Raw genomic sequence first — 19729 nt, forward strand, 5'->3', positions numbered from 1 at the left:
GAAGTGCCTATAGCTTACTTCTCGAAAAAGTTAAACAAAGCTCAATCAAACTACAGTGTTACGGACCTCGAGTGCTTGGCCGCAATCTTAGCCATAAAGAAATTCCGAGCATACACAGCTCAGAGAAAATGATACAGGTAAAACGCAAGTTTTTAAAAGAAATTGTAAAATAAAATTTTTTTATATAATTTTGCTTCATACAAAATAAAAAATACAGTATTTGTACTTACGACTTTAAAACGAAACATTCGCAAAACAAAAACGATCGTTATACTATATTTACTTTTTTACTGAGGAAAACAAACGACATTAAAGAAATAGCGTCAAAAATGCGTATTTTCAAAACTAAAATGAAACATTTTAGAATATTGTCCCAACAAGTTGTAGCGCGACACAATTTTCAACAAGCAAAATAAAACTAGACATTTTGAAAATAAAAACGTTAATTTATTTTCAGTCAATTGGGCATGAAAAATATATAAAACTAAAATGTTTTCCATTAGGATTTAAAAACTTACCTAGCTATATGGAAAAACATTCATATGTTTACATCATATGTCGGAAAAATTGTGTTCAGATAAATGAGTTACTTCAATCTTCAGAAAAGGCGATGGAGTTTATATAAACAATACTGGCATTCTAACCCCGCACTACATAAAAGGGACATTGGTGGACTTCTTTGACCGAAAAAAGCTTTAGTAAGAGTAACTTATAAAACCAAATTCTTATAGGTTATTAAATAATAATTTAAAACTTTTTTTATTTAAATTACAGGATTTGACTAACGTGAAGCAAAATTAGCAGGCCCAGCTTGGAAGTAAGGTAGGAACATCTGTATGTATGTATACAGTAATATGTAAAACATCTGTATTTCATTTATTAAATGTTGTAACTTATTTATAAGTATATGTTTCTACTATATATTTGTGGAAGTATGTATGTATGTATGTGCCTCGTTTTGACAGAGTATTGCCATGACTCCTGGGCCTATAACAGGGTGAAAAAAATTGGGATCCTACAAGGGGGCGTGGCACCTCCCATAGGCGTGAAATTTTTAATCAGCCATAACTTCGGAACCATAAGTCACATGACCTTGAAATTTATAATACAGACATAAAATTGGTAGGGTATATATAAATGAGTTTGTAGAAGGGGGAGTGGCACATCCCATAGGCGTGGAATATTTCATCAGCTATAACTTCGGAACCTTAAGTCACACGAACTTGAAATTTGGTATGCATACATATCAATGGTAGCTGCTTATAGGAGGGTATATATAAAGGAGTTTGTAAAAGGGGGCGTGGCACATCCCATAGGCGTGGAATTTTTTATCAGCTATATCTTCGGAACCATAAGTCCCACGAACTTGAAAATTGGTATGCAGACATTTTAATGGTAGGCGCTTATAGGAGGGTATATATAAAGGAGCATATAAAAGGGGGCGTGGCAAATCTTATAGGCGTTGAATTTTTCATCAACTATAACTTCGGAACCATAAGTCACACGAACTTGAAATTTGGTATGCACACATTTTAATAGTAGATGCTTATAGGCGGGAAAATATAAACGAGTTTGTAAAAGGGGGCGTGGCACATCTCATAGGCGTGGAATATTTTGTCAGCTATAACTTCGGAACCATAAGCCCCATGAACTTGAAATTTGGTATGAAGACATATCAATAGTAGGAGCTTATATGAGGGTCTATATAAATGAGTTTGTAGAAGGGTAGGTGCTTACAGGAGGGTATATATAAACGAATTTGTAAAAGGGGGCGTGGCACATCCCATAGGCGTGGAAATTTTTATCAGCTATATCTACGGAACCAAAAGTCACACGAACTTGAAATTTGGTATGCAAACATGTCAATGTTAGGTGCTTATAGGAGGGTATATATAAACGAGTTTGTAAAAGGGGGCGTGGCACATCCCATAGGCGCGGGGTTTTTTATCAGCTATAACTTCGGAACCATAAGTGACACGAACTTGAAATTTGATATGCAGACATACCAATGGTAGATGTTTATAGGAGGGTATATATAAACGAGTTTGTAAAAGGGGGCGTGGAACATCCCATAGGCGTGGAATTTTTTATCAGCTATAACTTCGGAACCATAAGTTCCACGAACTTGAAATTTGGTATGCAAACATGTCAATGGTAGGTGATTATAGGAGGGTATATATAAACGAGTTGGTAAAAGGGGGCGTGGCACATCCCATAGGCGCGGAATTTTTTATCAGCTATAACATCGGAACCATAAGTCACACGAACTTGAAATTTGGTATGCAAACATGTCAATGTAGGCGCTTATAGGAGGGTATATATAAACGAGTTTGTAAAAGGGGTGTGGCACATCCCAAAGGCGTGGAATTTTTTATCAGCTATAACTTCCGAATCATAAGTCACACGAACTTAAAATCTGGTATGCAGACATATCCATGGTAGGTGCTTATAAGAGGGTATTTATAAATGAGTTTGTGGAAGGGGGGCGTGGCACATTCCATAGGCGTGGAAATTTTTATCAGCTATATCTACGGAACGTTAAGTCCCACGAACTTGAAATTTGGTATGCAAACATGTCAATGGTAGGTGCTCATAGGAGGGTAAATATAAACGAGTTTGTAAAAGGGGGCGTGGCACATCCCATAGGCGCGGAATTTTTTATCAGCTATAACTTCGGAACCATAAGTGTCACGAACTTGAAATTTGGTGTGCAGACATATCAATGGTAGGTGCTTATACGAGGGTATATATAAACGAGTTTCTAAAAGGGGGCGTGGTACATACCATAGGCGTGGAATATTTTATCAGCTATAACTTCGGAACCATAAGCCCCATGAACTTAAAATTTGGCATGAAGACATATCAATAGTAGGTGCTTATATGAGGGTCTATATAAATGAGTTTGTAAAAGGGGGCGTGGCGTATCCTATACGCGTGGAATCCTTTATCAGCTATAACTTCGGAACCATAAGTTCCACGAACTTTAAATTTGGTATGCAGACATATCAATGGTAGGTGCTTATACGAGGGTATATATAAACGAGTTTCTAAAAGGGGGCGTGGCACATCCCATAGGCGTGGAATATTTTATCAGCTATAGCTTCGGATCCATAAGCCCCATGAACTTGAAATTTGGTATGAAGACATATCAATAGTAGGTGCATATATGAGGGTCTATATAAATGAGTTTGTAAAAGGGGGCGTGGCGCATCCTATAGGCGTGGAAATTTTTATCAGCTATAACTTCGGAACCATAAGTTCTACGGACTTGAAATTTGGTATGCAGACATATCAATGGTAGGTGTTTATAGGAGGGTATATATAAACGAGTTTGTAAAAGGGGCGTGGCACATTCCATAGGCGTGGAATTTTTTATCAGGTATAACCTCGGAACCATAAGTCGCACGAACCTGAAATTCGGTATGCAGGTGTAGCTATGGTAGGTGCTTATAAAAAGATAAATATAGGCGTGAAAATTTTTATCAGCTATAACTTCAAAACCATAAGTCACATGAAATTTAAATTTGGTATGTAGACATATCTATGGTAGGAGCTTATAGTAAGGTATATATGAATGAGTTTATAAAAGGGGGCGTGGCACATCCCGTAGGCGTGGAATTTTTAATCAGCCATAAATTGGGAACCATAAGTCACATGAACTTGAAATTTGGTATATACATAGGTATCTATGAGAGGTGTTCAGAGTAAAGTATGTATAAATGAGTTTGTAAAAGGGGGATATACATATATATATTTATCTATTAGATAACTCGGATATTTAAAACTGTGTGTGTTTTTTTTTTGTGAAACTTCACCATCTTTAGATTATTTTGAAATGGAAAGATTAAATCGTTTTTTAATCTCGCGATGCTGTTAAACGAAAAAGGTTCGTTCATAATGAATAAAACTCCTTCCGAATTAAGCATTATACTAGAAAAGTGTAGCTAAATAAAACAGCTAATCGAATAGGCAGCTAAACGGAGTGTACCGTAGTAGAATAATTTTAATTTAGAAATTTTATAGTTACCTTAATGTATCTAATATTAATAATGGAACAAAATTTGTAGTACAAGTGATGATCAATATATATTAGTTATAGCACGATAAAGCCCAAAGTATGGCTCCTAAGGATGGCTTAATGTAAACAAAGAAAATAGTTTGTCTCCTTTAAATTATGCTAAACTGAATATTTGTATTACTGTTTTATATTTTGATTTGTTTACCCCGAACGACGTCGGGTGCTAGTATCAATATATTTTTTACAATGTGTGTACCAAACGACTTGTTGTGATTTAATAAAAATAAAATTTGAATATCATATTTGAAAACGCATATTTTTAAAATGAAGAAAAAACATTTTAGGATTTAATTTCAACATGCGGATATTCAATTATCCAACAATCGTTTTTAAAAACGATTTGAAAATGTTCGTATCAAAAACAAAAACATGTATTTTGGAAATTGAATTGAAAATTTTCGTTCTCAAAATTTAAATAAATATTGTAGGTGCAAAACCTGGGTAAAAACGTTCCATACAAATTGGAAAACGAAAATTTCTCTGTGTACGCAGAGGGGCAAGAATTTACCGTGATTACCGATCACGCTAGTTTGAAATGGCACATGCGTCAGCCAGACCTCAGTGGTAGATTAGCGAAATGGTCCTTAAAATTACAAGGGTACAAGTTCGAAATTCTCCATCGTAGAGGAACGCAAAATGTGGTGCCCGATTGTCTCTCTAGACAGAACTTTGAGGATGTATCCGAGTTAAAGTTTCATCCAATCATTGACTTGGAATCCCCCGAATTTGAATCTGACGAGTATCAAAAGTTACGCAGCTATATTCAAGAAAATCAGTCTCGTCTGGCTGACTTGAAAATCGACGGCAACAAGATATATAGACGAACCGAACAACCGGACGGTAATGTGGAACGAGAAAGATACAACTGGAAGTTATGGTTACCAAAAGGATTAGCAACCTAAGCCATTGAAAATGCCCAAAATCCAGCAAACAAATGCCATGGAGGCATAGCCAATACTTTGGAACGATTACGGTTGAACTTATATTGGCCAGAAATCACCGTTGATGTCAAAAGATTTACTTCAAGCTGTGATGTTTGCCAGCAAACTAACGCTCTGAATATTGTTCTTCGACCTCCGATGTCAAATAAGTTCCAAGTTCAAAGGCCATTTGAGCAGTTATATATTGATCTATAAGGCTCATACCCTAGATCAAAAGAAGGAAATATTGGCATGTTAATCATTGTTGACCACATGACTAAGTTTCCATTTCTGTTTCCATTAAAAAGATTGTCTTCCGCCGTGATTATAAAATATCTCCGAGAGCAAGTGTTTACAGTATTTGGAACGTCCGAGGTGATTATTAACGACAATGGAAAGCAGTTTAAATGTACACAATTTAGCAACTTTTTGCAGGAAAGAAATATCAAGCACGTCTACACAGCAATCTATAGTCCTCAAGCCAATGCTAGCGAAAGAGTCAATCGTTCAATAATAGCAGCAATCCGTACTTATGTTTCCAAAGAACAAACGAATTGGGACCGCTATATACCCGAAACAGCTGAATATGTACGTAGTTCCTATCATCAGACAATTGGCTTTAGTCCATACTACTCGCTTTTCGGCCAACAAATCGTCGCCTCAGAAAACGGATGACGAATGTGCAAAATCACGATTTTGGGATTTTGATGCAGATTTACTAAGTTGGACATGCTCTTTCGATTTCTGCAATCCATTTTTTTATATCTCCATTAGTTTTTGAGATATTTCATGCGCATTTTGTCGTATGTTACATAATATTAATGATTGGGTATGCCTTTTGTTGTATGTGCTGAAAATGCGTCACATACGACAATTTCCCATACAAACGTACCTTTTTTTAATCATAAAACATTTGTCGTATGTATCGCAAAACTTTGAACTTACGACAATTGGATGGTCCTCTACTATAACGATACAATTAAAATTGAAAATTAAACTAAGTAACTAATTTTAAAATTTTAAATTTTTAAATTTTAGCTTGCACTGAGTCTCCAATGAAATGAAAGAGATAAAAATGTACAAAAGACTGAATTTAAGTATTGTTTTTTGTTTTTATATAAAGAAAACGTATGTTCGTAACATATTTATAGCATAAGAGATGTACAGATTTTTTTTTATTAAATACATGATTATGTTTTTGTTATGTTTTTTCTAATAAGTAATCATTATTTAATAAATATGTCTGTTTTTTTGATCAAATTATACCATCGTCGTTGAAATAGATACTTTACTATTGTCGTATGTTCTGTGGACAAAACAAAGTGGTGAGTAAACGCTACTTACGACAAATGTATACGGAATGAAAAGTAAATTTTCTCATTAACGTTAAGAGATATTATATGTAAAAATATGGGAAATCAAAACTAATAACACCAACTACGTCTCCTTCAAAAGTTACAAAAATCTACCGTACAGTTTCGGATTAATTCGACCTTAAACTTCAAAGTCAATTTTCTCAAAACCGTGTTTTGTAACATTCGACATCCGTTTTCTGAGACGACGAAATGGTAACCAATGCTAAAGACTACCAATTAATTAGAAAGTTAGGTTCATTTGAAAGCGAAATGTGAGACACAAACGACAAGTTTAAGCTCATAAGAGATACCATCGCCAATAACATAACTAAAGCATTTGAATCTTCGGCTAAAGATATAACTTGCGCAGCTCAGAAACAACATTTAATATTGGTGACGAAGTTTACCGTCGAAATTTTGTACAAAGCGATGCATCCAAGAAATTTTGTTATAAATTCGCACCAAAGTTCTTAAAGAGCAAAGTTATCGGCAAAAAAGGTAACAATATTTACCACCTAGAAGATAAGGAAACTGGCAGGAAAGAATTCCAAGAAAGATATAAGAAAGCAAATAATTTAATTCGCAACCCATTTTAAAACCTTACCACCGTGCAGCAATGTTTACGTTGTAATGGGTTGCATACAAGGTGCATATAGCATTCATGAAATCCATCTTTCTCTAATTCTCGAAGCTGCCTTGTGAGCTAACTTTTTGCAGTGTAGATATTTCAACTCACATAAAAAAATAAAAATAATAATAATAATGAAAAGAAAACCTTATTAACCCTATTGTGAACATACTACATTTCCAGTTGCTCTACAACTTTTGTTTAAGCCGCCGCTTAAAGCGCAATACGACGGCCGTGCGCGCAATCCTTGGCCGCAGCAGTTTGGCAGTTGACCGACGTCAACTCCGAAAATATGATTACCGAGCGCGCACGGCCGCCTCCCCATCGTCGTGCGAAATCAGCAGAAGACAGTTCAGCTAATAACGCCGGTTTACGCGCACGCGCCCCCTTAAAATTAGTATTTTGGAAATCTTTTTAAATGTTTCACTTTTTAATTTGTATACGTGAACACATAAACTTAAATTATTCAACTACTAAAAACTCTGAATAAACTGAGCGGAAGTTTGTAACTTTTAAATTTGAAAAACAAAGTCTTTCCTTAAAGCGGAAAGAAACTGTGTGTGTGCAAGGTGAGTGCGAAGAGGTACCAGCGAATTATTCATGGTCCTTCGCAGCCAACCCTGGCCTAGATCCAAAAAATAAAAATTAATAAACTTAAAAAGTTAACATAATAAATCCCACTCGCCCGTTCGTTCAAACGACGCAAACTATAAACAAAAGTGTGAAAGTGCACGTATTAGACAAAAACAAAAAAGGCAAAAATTATAAATTTTTGAATTTTAAATAATTAACATAAAAATACACATACGCAAAAAAATTGTATATGTGTATACATACAAACAAGAAAACAATTACTGTGGAAAATAAAAACTTTAAAAAATAAAAATAAAACAATAAACCAAAGTGCAAACAAGTGCAAGTATTAAAAGTGCACATAAACATACATATGTATGTAGACCAAAATTAAACCACAAGAACTGTGAAAAATTAAATTTTTTTAATTAACATTACATACATTTTTCCGAAAAAAAATAAATAAACATTTATTTTTGGACTAACTACACGCTATATTTGTCGAGGGATGAGCTACATCAGCATCAACAACAACACCAGACACAAGAAGCTCCCAAGCAAAAAGGAGCAAAAACAATCATCTATACATACATACAGTCACATTTACATAAATCAAGGAAAGTAGTAAGTAGGCAAATTTTTAATTTTCTCGGAAATTTAATGGCCCGCTTTTCGTGACATGTTCACAGCGGTGTACATCAACCACCCGAAGCTCTCCCGTGCTCATAAATTGTATCACCTCCGATACAAAACCCAAGGAAAAGCCGGCTCCATCGTCAAGCAATACCCGCTCAGCGATGATAACTTCGAGCTGGCCTGCGAAGCTTTACGGCCACGATACGAAAACAAACGTATCCTGGTTGACAACCAAATTAAAATTTTGATGACCTTGCCGGCTATTCAATCCGAGAATAGCTAGCAACTTTAAAGGCTGCAAACATCAATTAACAACTGTCTGTCAGTTCTTAATTCCCAAGACGTCCAGACAGACAGTTGGGATCCCATATTGGTGTACATATGCTCATCCAAAATGCCCGAAACCACACTGTCACTTTGGGAACAATCTCTCTCTTCTCGAAGAGATTTACCCTCATGGTCACGAATGGACGATTTTCTTACTTCAAGATACGAAGTAGTCGAAAGACATAACCGGCTTGATCCAAGCCAAAATAAAAAAACCAGGCACTCATCAAAATGCTGCGCAAAACAGGTCCTTTAACAGGACTCAAACCTTTGTGGCAGAACCTAAGAGGGAACAACTTGCTCTTACTGCAAGTCCCCTCATCCCATTAGAGTCTGCCCACAATTTAAGCGAATTTCAGTACCAAACCGAGTACAACTCGCAAACCAAACCAAGCTGTGCAAAAACTGCCTTGGTAATACCCATAGCACTAATGAGTGTCCGAGCAAGTGGTCATGTACACAGTGCCAACAATGGCATCACTCCCTGCTGCACATGAATCCCAAACCACAATCTCGACACTCCAGTGCGCGAGCGAATGAAACCGCCGCACAACACACTACTGCCCAGTTGACACCTCCCGCTCTACAAGCGCAGTCAAGCTACAATTCCAGCGAGCAACCGAGCTGTTCCAAATAAGCACAAATACAATCATTGCACACCGACAATGATAGCAAAATTCTCCCTCCAACTGCCATGGTCGCGGTTGAACACGAAGGGGAATTGTTTCAACTAGGGATGTGAAAATAACCTTTAGTATCGATACTTATACTTGGAAGTATTTTTCTGAAAAGGCATCGATACCAAGCCGATACCAACCAAAAAGTATCGAGTATGTACTTTTATTTACTCATTTTCCGCCAGCTAGCTTGCTACTTTTACTCAAAAATCTTAGGTTGACCGTGAAGATCCAATTAAAACATGTCCAAAATGATGTCTCTCTATCCAAACGATTTAACAATCGTCAAGCAAACAAATAATAAAAAATACATTTGTATTAAAGATTTGTTTATTAAGGCTTTCTGGTATTTTTCATGTACCAAGTGAATACATATACTGCAATGTTTTGAAAACATATTTGAAGAAAATACCTTGCTACTATTCTCGTTTAAAGTCAATTCTTTTTTAATAATACATACATATTAAATATGTAAAGGTATTTAATTAAAAAATTCAGCTTCTGGAATATTTCCAAGAAATAAAAGTTTTTCTAAGTGCTTCCCCAATAGACGATTACGGTTTTTCGTGATTGTACTTCATATAGTATGTACATATATGAGTTTTAAATCCAATTGGACCAAACCCCTTGCCCGTATTGTGTGATAAAAGTCCCACCGTTTTACATTTACCTTTGTAAGAATTTATATTTTGAAACATGTTTTTTATTTCGCTGCATTTTGGTTTTGGATTTCCATTACCTTACTCAACGCTAAAAAAAGGTATATCAAGCCAAATCAGTGAAAAACATTAGATGAGCTAAAGTGTATTTAACTACTTACTTATTCTTTGATGTATTTATTTCATGCACTTTCATGTGCTTGTGTAAGTTTGATGTGTTTCCACAAAATCTGACCTTCTTTGGGCACATTTTACATGAAGCTTCGGAGGAGTTAGATTTTGTGAAATATCTCCACACTTCGGAGGATGGCGCCATTTCACAAATATGTTGTATGTAAAATACTTTGGTTAATACGTACTAAATTAGTTTTTCTGCGGACTGTTTCTACAAGCTTAACTTTCAGTTGAAGCAACGCCACCAAGATAATGAAATTCAAATGAAATGAGGTATAGCAAACCACAATAGCAACGGTAAATTTTGTTTGCTCTGTTGCTCAAATGGCTTTGAGTTGATCGAATATTGTGCTCTCACTTATTGCTCTACCTTATATTTTGGCATTCGTACTTTTGCTTTACAAGCGATGGGAGTTTATGTATGAGTACTTTTATCCGATACCTACTTATTGTATTTGGTAAAAGTATCGATGCCAAAAGTACTTGGTTTCAAGATGAAAGTATCGAGTACCTACTTGTATTTACTTGTATCGTAACATCCCTAGTTTCAACTTAGAGCCTTGATTGATCAAGGCTCACAGAGAACTTTCATTTCGTCAAAAGCTCAGAAACGGTTGAAACTACCATTCGAACATTCCAAGTTCGAAATTTCCGGCATGGGTGGACACGTAGTACAAAGCTCCTCAAAGCTTTGTCCACTCACATTGGTTGCACCCAAAACCATGCAACGGATAAACCTACAGGCTATCGTGTTCCCTCAGCTCTCGAGGCACATGCCTACATTTGCCATTAGCCGTGAAAACTGGCAGCGATTCAAGATCCTTGAACTTCCTGACCCAAGTTGCCACATACTAGCTCAAACTGATATGGTAATCGGCAGCGATATACTTCCACAAATCCTGCTGGAAGGTATACAAAAGATTTGCGACACTATACTTGCGAAAATAACAATATTTGGCTGGATTCTCAGTGGTCGAATAACCAAAAATACGGTGTCATTCTCGACACAAGTAGAGGAGTGCTCGAATACAACTCTCAGCTCTCAGCTTAGAAAGTTTTGGGAAGAGGAGGAGATTCCACAACCTCCACGAATTTATTTTTTATTTTAATCTTTATTCAGTCGATGATTTACAATCTTAAAGACTAGAAGTAGGCTTAAAAATATTAACGGTGACTAGTATATGTACAATTACGAAAATATGTTTCAAGAGATGATTTAAAAAGACTTCTTGGAAACGAAAAGTCGATATCTAAGCTCTTTGAGATATTGTTAAATTCCACAAGGCCTCGAAAAATAGGCGCAAAAGATGGGTAGTTGGTCTTAACAGCAGGAACGTAAAAGGAGATGTGAGAGCGAAGAGTTCTGAGAGGCACATTAAAGGTAACCTGCACAAGAAGAGATGGGCAGTCAATGGAGCCAGAGATAAGATCGAAGACGAATAAGAGTAATTGGATACGCCTTCTATTTTCCAATGGTAGCAAATTTATTAGTTTACACCGAGGGAATCGGATCTGATAAGTTAAGAGAAGCGAGGGCAAATCGAATAAACACCTTTTGAACTCGCTCAATCCTAGAGGCGTGACAATTATAAATAGGGCTCCATATAATAGAGGCATACTCAAGTTTAGATCGTACTAAGGAATTAAATAATGCTTTCCAAGTGTAAGGGTCTCTAAAATCCTTGGCATATCTACGAATAATTGCTAAATTACTATAAACTTTTGGGAGTAAATGACAAACATGATTTATGAAAAAATTCGAGTCAAACACAACACCAAGATCAACAAATTCACTAACAGAAGTAAGCTGATGGTTTACGAGGAAGTAATTTGAAGTTAGGGTATTTTGAGATTTAGATAAGGTCATCTTAAAGCACATTTTTACATTCAAAGACAGTTTATTATATTCACACCAATTTAAAATACGATCTAAATCTACCTGAAGAAAGAGAACGTCAGATGAGGAGGCTATTCTACGAAAGAGTTTTAAATCATCGGCATACAATAAAAAACTGGCGTGTTTGAAACAGGAGCTAATATCGTTTATAAACAGGACAAACAATAGGGGGCCAAGAATGCTACCCTGGGGTACACCTGATGTTACAACAAAGGAATTAGATTTACAATCATCGATATGAACAGACAGAGTCCTATTTGTAAGGTAAGACTTTAGCCAAGCTAGGAAATTAGAGTGAACACCAATGCACTCCAACTTGTGTAGCAATAATAGGTGTGGTACCTTATCGAAGGCTTAAGAAAAGTCCGTATAAATGGTGTCTACCTGCGAGCCATCTTTGAATGAAGAAACACAAAATTCTGAAAAAGAAGCTAAATTAGTGACCGTTGAACGACCAGCTACAAAACCATGTTGGTGGGGCTCAATCATTCTTTTGGCAAGAAAAGAGAGTTTAAAATGTATCACTTTTTCGAATAGCTTTGAGCAGACAGACAGTTTCGAAATAGGCCTATAATTTGTGATATCGTTTCTATTTCCAGATTTAAAGACTGGGGTTATAAAAGCAATTTTCCATCTGTTAATAAATAATTCAGTCGAAAGAGATAGGTTGAATATATGACATAAAGGAATACATAATGACAGACTACATCGTTTAACGAAGTGGGCACAAAAACCATCAGAATCACATTTCAATGTCGGAGTTAGTAAGTAATGTCAGATGTCGAGACAATCAACGAGCCAAGATCTAGGCGTTGGGTCGGCCAGAAATTTCGTGGTAGATTTATAGAATCACTCTCACAGGCGAAATTCGAGCTGAAAAATATTGCAAAAAGTTCCACAGTATCTGGCAGAGATTTCGAGGATTGACCGTTAAAGCACATGCAAGTCAGAATATTAGAACTACCCCGCTTAGAGCGTACGAAATTCCAAAAAGCTTTTGGGCTGTCTTTAAGTTCAGACTCAAGTCTCCTAATGTACTGGTTATAAAGAAATTTATCAAGAACATTAAACTGTTTCGCATAGTTAAGGTATTGCTCTTTGAGATAAGTATTGTGAATATTTGCCATATGGCGCTTGTAGCATTTATTATTTATTTATTTATTTGTTGTATTAAATTTATAATAAATTATAAAATTTAATAGTTAGTTACCTTGTAGCATTTATTTCTCTTATTTTTCAGATTTTTTAGAGTGACAGAGTACCAGGGTAATTTATGAGACTTGGAGGGTAAAGCAGCCAGTTGCTCAGAGAAGACTTCAGACATAATGCAAAGAAAGGTTTCATAAGAGGCATTAACATCTTTTGAATTGAAGATATCACACCAATTTACGTTATTTATAGCCAGGTTTATGACGTCATAATTTGCATCCCGAAAATTGTAGGAAATCCTATTATTTTGTATTAAGTGGAGCCTATCAAAAAACTCTAAAGAAACAATAAGCGGATTATGATGCATATCAGAATAACAGATCGGAGTCTTACATTCAGAGAGATTAGATATCAAATTTTCGTCTACAAACACTAGATCTAATAATTTAGATAACTTATGGAATATGCAATTAATTTGCGTAAGATTAAGGCTAAAAAGACTATCAATAAAGTTTATTTCATGCGAACGAGTAACGTTGGTTGGGGTAAGGCGCCCCGAGTTTTGAAAGCATGTCCAGTTAATGCCAGGGAGATTGAAGTCGCCAAGAATACAAAGATTACAATTTCCATTACTTTCATAGATGTGTGTGATATTCTCTATGTGATAGTTATATAACTCATCTGAACTGTTAGGGGGGACATATGATACACAGATAAACAAAGAGCCGAACGAGCCAACAACGCGCACACATAATTGGTCAATTAAAGTATCGTGGTTAAGCAATTCAAAAAATGACGACCTTAAACTACGCCTTAAAGCAATTAGTACACCACCCCCTTTGAAGTGGCCAGTTTTCTCAGCATCACGGTCTTTCCTATAAGTCTGGAAAATGTTGGGATCAAAGTATTCTTCACTGAAGAAATTACTATTAAGCCAAGTTTCCACAAAGATATATATGCCATAATCCATACGTGAAGAACAAAGAAATACTTTTGTGCGCATTCCACCATATATGTAATACTTCTATATTGGCAGTAAGCTAACTTCTCAAAGTGTAAGCATTCCGAAATCAGAGCGAGACAGTCTAGTACTGTTTTTGTCAATGTATTGTGTACTTCAGTTCTGTTTTTGTATATGAGTTGTGTACATGTTTATTTATAAACGTATGTGTTCCTTTTCTTTCGTACGTGTTTATTGATATATCTGTACTGTAGTGTTTTCGGACGGTACTAGCTCTTACTGCCAATATAGGAGTATTACATACACTATGCATTCCACCCATATTCTGGAAGTATATATTCAGATTTTTGCATGTATATTCGGCATTAGACTGTATAACACTATTTGGAACTTCCTTGGTTAGCTTCTGGTTGAAAAAATCGAAAGGGCCGCACAATGATATCAGACGGCCACACATTTGGATTTACGATGTTGTTGTAGAGGGAAGATATCACACCAATCTTAAAGTTCATGCTCCGAAGACTCTCAAGTGGAGTTCCTTTCTTTTCTAATTTGTATCACGTAAGGTGTGTACTATCGATCTTTGCATGTTTAGATACATACGCAATAAGGTTTTCCTCAGATACAGACGGTTTAAAGGAGGAAATGTGCAACCATTTCTTCTTAATGACCACCTCGAGATCTGTATTATTATTACGCACATGAACAATGTTTATGCGTTTGGGCCTATTTAAATTTCGGGCAGCAGCAGAGTCGCCACTATCATCATTAGCGGCCGCAATAGCATCAACAGATTTATCAGCACCTCGTTCATGCATGTTGCCATGTGTAACATTCGTACCACTTGTGGTTGGCATTGTACTAACAGCAGTCGGCCTGACAGATGAAGATTTAACAGCAGCAGAATTATAAGAATCATCAGTGTTGATTTCCGCAACAGCACCGGCAGGAGACCTAACAGAGCGATTTCCATTCGATTGCACGGAATTAGTGCCAGCAGCGGCAGCAGCAGCGTAGCTCATATCGGGTAAAGCTTAGTATCCAGCTCTTAAGAAAACGGTCAAGAAAAAATTGCCATTATTTCGCGTGTGTGTCCAAGGAATTTTGACATTTTTGATAACGCACAGCCTGTTGCCTCACTCTTTCCTCAAGAAATAATGGAACGGGCATATATTTCTGTTGAAAACCTGGGTTTCCTTGTGCTCTTTTTTCACAAAAAACTTTAGAAAACCGTAGTAGAAAGCGTACTAAATTTCTGAAGAACTGCGTACTGCCTTAAGGAAATTTGACTCAAGAAAATTTCTTAGCCATTTCTTGTACGTCATTTTATATGGAGTTTTTGCTTTTCTTAAGAGCTGGATACTAAGCTTAAAGATGTATTAGCAGGAACAACAGCATTAGCAGTGCACGGGGTTGATGGCTTCTTGGCGGTAGTGGTAACAGAAGGTAAATTGACAGTGCAAACTGCGACAGTATTTGTATCCATGAGGCCACCAACTTGACGCACAGTATTAGAGCCATGCGAACTAGTATTAGTATTAATATTAGTATTAGTATTAGACAACAAAACAGCATCAGCGAACGACGAGCAAGATGGTCTAGTAGAAGCAGTGCTAAGAGAGACAGCAGGTGTAGATTGAAGAGCAACGGATGACAGCGGTGTAGGCGCAGTAACAGAGGTGTATGTGCTATTGTTAGTTACAAGTGTATTGACAGCTGTAGCGATTGTCACAGCAGAATCCAAATAAGCGGGAGAGATACCGTTAACGTTACTGACAAACTGTGCCCGTGGCGAATTAAATGCATGAGGGACAGCGGAAAGCTCAAAAACACCAGGCGAGGAACAATAGTAGTTATTGTTGTAAGAAATATTAGCAGCAGTTTTTCTGGCATTGAATTCCGCAGCCATCATATCAGCATTCACAGCGTTAAGGTTATTTGCACTCGAGTTGTTGGCCGAATGCAAGGAGATTATTACATCTTTTATTGCATCAAATTGTTTCAATAAATCTTTGAATTTAGCATCACAAGTGTTTGAAATAAGATCAATACTAAGCTTTTGGGTTACCAGAACTGCATCCAGAGCCTTAACGATTTTCTCTGGCATGATAACACACTCATCACAAAGATATAATAGATTACGTTTAGTTTTGACCAAATTGAAATCATATTCAGAAACGTCTTTGCAGCAAGCACGATGAAAAGTTTTTTTACAAAACCCATTACACGGCAGCAGATTAGCATCAGATCTTGAAAAGGCTTTAGTACATTTTCCGAAAAAAGTTCTCCATTACGAAAGAAAAGATAATAAAATAACAGAGCGAATTAAAAGCACGTCTGCACACACCGACCACTCGACCGGCTACAATTTCCCCTGAAGATCAGGCATGCGAGCATATACATATATGCAACAACAACGACTCGTGCCCCAAACGGTCGATACATTGTGCGACTTCCATTCAAGGAAGAATTTCCAAAAAAGCTGTGTCTCTGGGCCACTCTCGGTGGTGCACTTCAGCAGTTTTTTAGTATTGAGCGATCGCTTCAAAAAAAAGGAGACCTAGGCACAATGTACAATAACGTGTTGCAAGAATATCTCGACCTCGGTCATATGGAGCACACGAAGCCATGCGAGATAATTTCTAGGGTCAAATACTTCTCCTTCTACTTGTCACATCATGCGGTCGTCAAACCAGATAAGGTAACCACCAAACCAAAAGCATCTGGGTCAGAAAAATCCCTGAATAACGTGTTGCACACGGGTCCCACACTCCAGCCAGATCTCATGCTGCTCATTCTGCATTGGCGAATGCACAGATTCGTGTTCAATGGCGACATTGAAAAAATGTATCGTCAAATACTCATCCACGAGGACGATAAAGATTTTCAGCGAATCTTGTTTCGCACGTCGGCTGACTCTCCTGTCACCGATTATAATCTTAAAACCGCAACGTTCGGCATTAATTTTGCACCATACCTCGCTATCCGTACCCTGAATCAATTAGCAGATGATACGATAGCGACATTTCCCTTGGTTGCCACAATACTTAAAACCGAAACGTATGTGGATGACATCCTATCCGGAAGTCATGATATTGACAACGCCTCTGAATCACTCGTTCAAGTGATCAAAGCGCTGAAGTCAGCTGGTTTCATACTTAAGAAACTAACGGCCAATCATCCTGCCATTTTAGAAAAATTTCCAAAGGAGGATCTTCTCGACTTCAACTTTTTGAAATTTGAGAGCGCTTCCACAAACCAAAACTCTTGGTATACAATGGAACGCACTCACCGATAAGTGTTCCTACACCATTCTGCCTGCATCGACATCGAATACCGTCACAAAGCGACAAATCTTATCCTCTGTCGCAAAACTTTTTGACCCGGCAGGATGGCTGTCGCCAGTGATGATTCAAGCAAAGATTCTGCTTCAAGAACTTTGGCTGGATGGCGTTGATTAGGACGAATGTGCCAAACCCATAGAGTTAGCCGTCTGCTACATCGAAATCCCTCGATGGCTTAATGTCACTCCGGGGAAAGATACCCAAATCCACGGGTTTTGCGATACCTCGGAAAAAGCATATTGCGCTGCGATTTACATCCGCGTAGATGCTAGCAACCAAAGATATTCCACTCTCTTGGTTGCAAAAAGCAAAGTCGCACCATTGAAGACGGTAAGCTTGCCACGCCAGGAGCTGTGGGGTGCAGTCTTACTAGCAAAACTGGTCGCAAATGTTCGAAAACAGCTCAAATTTGAATCGTGCATTCATTCTTATGGTCAGATTCAGAGATTGTGCTAGCTTGGCTTGAAAAGCCACCATGTACATGGAAGACGTATGTATCCAATCGTACCTCCCAAATCCGGGAATATCTTTCAACCGGTACATGGCGCCATGTTGCCAGCCAAGACAATCCAGCCGACCTCGGCACCCGTGGTTGCAAACCGCAGAACTTGGCAAATTCCCCAATCTGGTGGCACGGACCAAAATGGCTCTTTTGCCACATGGATGCATGGCCAAGGTCAAACGCATGCAGTGCATCTCCACCAGAAAAGCGCAAGGTGGAGGTATATCACGCGCTCGAAGAAGAGGTCGATCTTCTTGATCGCTTTTCTTCTTTCTCTCGAGCACTCCGCGTGACTGCGTACATGTTCCACTTCGTGAGCTATGCCCGCAACAAATCAAAGGGGTTAGCTACAATCACTTATCCGTATCTGACACATAACGAATTTCAATTTGCAAAAATTCGTCTTATCAACGCAGCGCAATCACGCCATTTTCCGAGCGAAAAAAGCGCTTTGCAAGATAAAAAGCCACTTAACAAAAAAAGTCCTCTTCTTGTTCTCAATCCTTCGTTGAACAAAGACGGACTTCTAAGGGTTAATGGCCGATTAGCACATTCCACATTGAGCTATAATGATAGGCACCCAATAATTCTCCCTACCGAATCGAGGTTCTGCCAGCTATATTTGGAGTTTTTACACTCGCTGCTTCTTCACGCAGAAAAACGATTAATGCTCCAAATGGTAAGGCAAGAGTACTACGTACTAAAGCTAAAACTTCTAATTAAAAAATGCATTTTTCAATGCAAAGGGTGCACGCTTTACAAGCAAAAAACACCGCCGCTTCGTTGGCAGACGAGGCTTCCCCTCAAAAATGATGACCGACAATGGAAAAACGTTCATTGGCGCCCAGCGCGCAACAGAACGTGACTTCGTTAAATTCCTTAACGAATGCTCCGCAGACATTGTCAAAAAATATGCCCCTCAAGGCATCAACTGGCAATATATACCACCCAGCGCCCCCCACATGGGTGGCTTGTGGGAATCTGCAGAGAAAATCTTTAAAATCCATTTAAAGAAAACCGCTGCAACCCACAAGTTTACTTTCGAAGAATTCACGACGCTTCTGGTGCGAATTGAAGCAGTCCTCAACTCGAGGCCTCTATCCGCACTTTCTTAAGACCCAACTGATATGACAGCATTTACTCCGGGTCACTTCCTTCGAGGTGCACCGCTATTGGCCATTCCCGAGCTTAATGCGGAAGACCTCTCTCTACTAAACCGGTGAGAGAAAGTCAAAGCACTTCACGACCAATTTAGTCGCCTCTGGAAAGAAGATTACCTCCAAGATCTTCAGAAGAGATACAAGTGGAAAACTCCACAACGCGATCCTCAGCCAGGCGACATCGTCGTGATAAAGAAGATTCGCTCCCGCCCACCGAGTGGGGATTGGAACGAATCGAAATCGTTCGCCACGGCCCTGATAACCACATACGTGTCGTGGAAGTCCGTACACAAAATGGAGTTATCACGCGACCACTTGTCAAACTGAGCTTCCTTCCAAGAACACTATAAACAGTTCTATACAAATTTTCCTTCTGTATATTAAGGGTCAACTTCCCGTTTAAATATTGTATCCAAGTACTCCTCGTTTCTCTGCCTTTGCTTCTACTTCCAGATTGAAGATATCATGGCATCGCGGAAGGCATGCCCCCTGGTCCCAACGGCAGAGACGGATAACTGCCTCCAATGTCGGCTCTGCCACAAGTATCACGCGCTCAGGACGTGCCCGGCCTTTAAGGCCATGAAGCCACCGCAGCGATTGGCAGTATCCCGGGCGCAAGGGTATTGTGTCAACTGCCTTGCGCTCACCCACACAACCGGCGAATGCAACTCGCGGGGCAGCTGCAAACA

The 19729-nt window shown here is 38.1% G+C and overlaps 1 long non-coding RNA gene across 1 annotated transcript; it reads left to right on the plus strand.

The window, feature by feature from the left end:
* The first annotated feature begins 512 nt into the window (after positions 1 to 512).
* LOC118745818 lies at positions 513 to 13641 on the plus strand. Its single transcript, XR_004993714.1, has 3 exons — positions 513 to 698; positions 775 to 822; positions 13165 to 13641. It is a non-coding gene; the product is annotated as an uncharacterized LOC118745818 (long non-coding RNA).
* Positions 13642 to 19729: the final 6088 nt, after the last annotated feature.

This window comes from Rhagoletis pomonella, unplaced genomic scaffold (assembly GCF_013731165.1).
Source record: "Rhagoletis pomonella isolate Grant_MI unplaced genomic scaffold, Rhpom_1.0 Rhpom_scaffold_00009, whole genome shotgun sequence".
NCBI classification, from domain to species: Eukaryota; Metazoa; Arthropoda; class Insecta; order Diptera; family Tephritidae; genus Rhagoletis; species Rhagoletis pomonella.